Source organism: Parambassis ranga, chromosome 24 (assembly GCF_900634625.1).
Source record: "Parambassis ranga chromosome 24, fParRan2.1, whole genome shotgun sequence".
NCBI lineage: Eukaryota > Metazoa > Chordata > Actinopteri > Ambassidae > Parambassis > Parambassis ranga.
The window spans coordinates 10,546,038-10,550,227 of NC_041043.1; positions in this window are offsets into that span (position 1 = coordinate 10,546,038).

Sequence of the window (4,190 nt, forward strand, 5' to 3'; positions counted from 1 at the left end):
TTGACGGTCGGAGGGGCGGGGCTACACCGCAGCAGCGACAGGCACTTCAGTATAGAATGTCAGGAATCTAACGTTTCCACCGGAGATGTCAGCCGGAGCGAAACTTTACATTTATCCTGAGAGTGCAACACTGAACTAAAGCTTATTAGTTCTTCACCCTCTTTATTTTTCTTCTATCTTCTTTCTTTTTATTCTTCCGTACATTTTTTGCCTTCAGCATACATTGACCGATTTCAGCTATTCAGATATCAAAATATTCATCTAATAGATGACATTGAAAAAAAATATAATTTTGAAAATATTAAGCAACATGGGAGTCTATGGAGGAGCCTTCAAAACCTATTACTTTTCCACATTAAAATCATACAGCCTGTCCGTATCTTATGGTAATAGTCCAGCCTCAGGCCTTTTATATGGTATATTTCCAGGCTATTTTTAAGGTCAATGACTTCATACTTTTATTGTCTTTAGCAGTTTCTCTTTCATATCTTCATAATAATAAAAGATTTTCTACTTTTCAAAATAAGAGCTTCAGCTTTTCAAGTTCTTAACCGTGTTTCAGTAAATTAAATTCAGATTGCAGATTCTCCAGCAATTCAGAGCAAATCCTTCACATCAGCATTCAAACTTGCATTTTCTGAATTGTGTGAATGATCCGGTTGCTCCACTTTGATCTCAGATTGTACTGAAAATAATGAACAATGCTTGTATTAGTTGTATTTTTAGGCTGATCATCACAGTGTTGGACGTTCAGCCACGTGTGTTGGTGAGATATGACAGAAAGAAGAAGAAGAGAAAAACAAAACAAACGTTTGGAAAATGTGAACAGATCAGCTGTGTGACCTGATCCTGCGCAGTAGTAACATACAATGATACGTATTTATTTAAAGACATGTGAATAAAAACCTGTGTTTGTGTGTGCTGGTAACTTTTGTGTTGTTGCCTCCATTCATAACAAACCCATGGACACTACACTACTAACGGTGCATTCATCCACAGCACTGCACTTCCCCACAAACCGCCAACTGACATAAATGCTGTGAAATGACACAAAGTTGTTATCAAAAGCCAGGAAGAACATGAAGCTGCAGCGCCTCCTGCTGGTCACAGCGATTACTGATAGTATTAGTATTGCATTGCTGAAAAACTTAGAACTTCGTTTGACAGACATCGTATTTTTGTTTGCCACTGGGAAGCAGTATATTATAGTGTATTACTGTTGATATAATATTATTTTATATATATATTATATTTTTGTTAATCTTTATACTTATCTTACATTGATTTTTAATTTAATTATATTAAATTAAAAATTAATAGTAAAATGTTAGGTTTTCATTTTATCTGATTGAATGTTATTTTATTATTTTGTTTGTATTTTATTTCTTCTTCTGTATTTCTTTTCTTCTTCTATAAATACAACAACGTGTTAAATGTAAATACATCGCTTGCGTTATTGCCCCTGCCGGAGACGTATAGTATTACATGCGTCGCAATACCCTTGCGTTGCGTATGAAACGGCGCTAATAAACGTAGGTGACGTCATCCCGTTGGTTACGTCAAGTGCCGATCAGATGCTAATAAGTAATTAGCATTTAATTGCTCCTCCCTCACGGGAGCTGTGGCGTTCTGTCAGTGTGGACAGAAGCTGTTTCAGTTCAGGCCTTTAAACGTGCTCACAGTTCGTTCGCGGCTTTTTAAGTGGAGCTGGCAGCATTCTCTGATGTTCAGGGTGAGTCTCTCTGAAGTTTGACATTTAACTGGGACGAAGAGGTTTGGTTTTCAGGAGCTTCACACATCTCGGGGTTTCTCTACCACAGGTGGGGACATAAGACCCGTTTGGACACGGCATTAATGACTCGGTCCAAACTCTGGAAGCTGGAACTCACTTAAAGGTTAGTAGTGACACTGTGAGCTAAGTTAGTTAATTGTTGTCAGGTGTATTAGCTTGTTAGGCTAATTTTAACCGCGTGCCATGCGTGTTGGCCTGTTCCTGGTGATACCTTTATACACTGCAGTGTTTTAATTAAGTTGGCAAACTAAAGTTACATAAACAGGGTGAAGGTACATGAAGGTGGGTTCATATTCACTTAATATTACAGTTTGTGTGGTTTCCACCAACACAATGATTCAGTCCAAACTCCATAGAGGAGCTGAACCTCACAGACACCTCAGTTATTGCCTTGAATTGTTAGCTATGTTAGCCACTAATGCTAATCAGCGCTGCTTAATTGTTGTCAGGTGTGTTAGCTTGTTAGGCTAATTTTAACCACGTGCCATTGGTGTTGGCCTGTTCTTGGCTTTTATACCGCGATATAAAGCCATCCTTTAAGTTGGCCAGTTCCAAATGCATTAAAACGGGTGAAGCTGCACAGGTTCAGCACAGTTATTAATCCCATATTCTAGTTTTTATTTTTAAATGAATGTCTGGTAATTAAAGAATATGGGATTTAAGCCACAACACTGAAACTCTGATCCACTGGTTAGGGGTAATATAAGTTTTTTTTTTTTTTCCATTTTGAGAATTTAAAATTGATAAAACCTTGAATATTTACAGGGTTAAAACTGTGCTCCTCTCACAGGAGCTGGCTGCTTTGTTGGTGCATAAGTCTCATTTCAAGCTGTTTAATTGTGCCCACTGTTTGCATGTTAGTGTCTTTCAAAGTGGAGCTGGCAGTGTGGGGACGCATTACACGACTTTCCCAGTCTTCACAGGTTTTGAAAAGACTAGGACACTAACAGACTGGCATGAGCTGATTATTTTTTTTTATGATGAGGGGTCACAGATTTAAGATCTGCTCCTGATGAGGGATCACAGACTACAGGATTTGTGACACAACACAGCACACACAGCAAACTGCTGACAGTTTACAAACACACCAGCTGGTGGCAGTAATGTGTCAATGTGTTTGCCAACTGCCAACAAACTCACAGTAGAAGAAAACGGGTAGAGAAAAAAGTTTGGATCAAGTAGTGGAGGACTCGATTAGCTGTGTTAGAAATCACTCACTGACTCCCTACTGCCCATATGGGGAGTTACATATAGTGTATATATACCATATAGTGAACTCATTGTGAAAGCATTTTCAGACATTTCGGACACTACCTCCCTTATTTTGTCTTGCCATTAATGTCATTGCTGTCACAAATTAAACGAGCCCATTGTTGGTGACCATCGGATGGACGCTACTTGTCAAGATACATTGAGGGCCCTATATGGGGTCTCTAATTTCTCACTAAGATTTCAGACAGCACTACAAAATGGCTGAAGCCCTATATAGGGCCCTATATAGTGATTGGAGAGTGATTTCGAACACAGCCATTTTGATATTCCTACTACTTATAGTCATCTTCTCACACTCTTGTCATTGGCTGTTGACTACACATTAGCAGTTGGGTGGTGATCAGTTCACACAACTTGACTAGATCAACTTGATCTAGACTCAGCCCGATAAATTGAAACATGTTTGAATGCAACTGAGGTTAGGTCCGTTTCCCCTCACACTAACAGATTGTGGTGCCCGACTACACATGGCGACTGTCCACAACTAGTGCAGACTTTGTCTGGCAGGGAATTGTGGGTAAAATTGTGTAGTGTGTCCCCAGTTTAAGACTCTCTGATACTTTACATTTAACTAGTAGGAAGTTGTTTTGGTTTTCATGAGCTTCAGACATCTTAACAGGCTTTTCTCTCTACCACAGGTGAGGACATCAGACGCGGGAGCTCCACAGTGCTCGAGACGTTTGGACACTGTCCAAACCCTGAAGGGACGCTCTCACCTAAAGGTTAGTCATGCACTAATTGCAAGCTACATTAGCCACTAATGCTAATAAATGTTGTCTAATAAAACACTTGCATTAAAAAAATATTAAAATATCCATTAAATGACCATCTTCAGATTTCTTCATGTCATTCTTTATTTTTTGACAGTTTTTAAGCTGTGATTTCTTTTCAGTCATTGTTTTAGAGCGGGGGCTTCAGAGAACCTCACTTATAATCTGCATACAGTTAATACAACAACCTGCCTTGTAATGTCTCTCCTGTCCCAAGTGCCACTGAAAGACATAATTTAAAATAGATTATAAGATAATATATTTTTTTAAAATGCAAGTGTCTTATTTTTAAATGACGGTTAAGTGCTAATGCCTGTTTCAATGCCAGTCTAATTCCAATACAAATGTTTCTATGC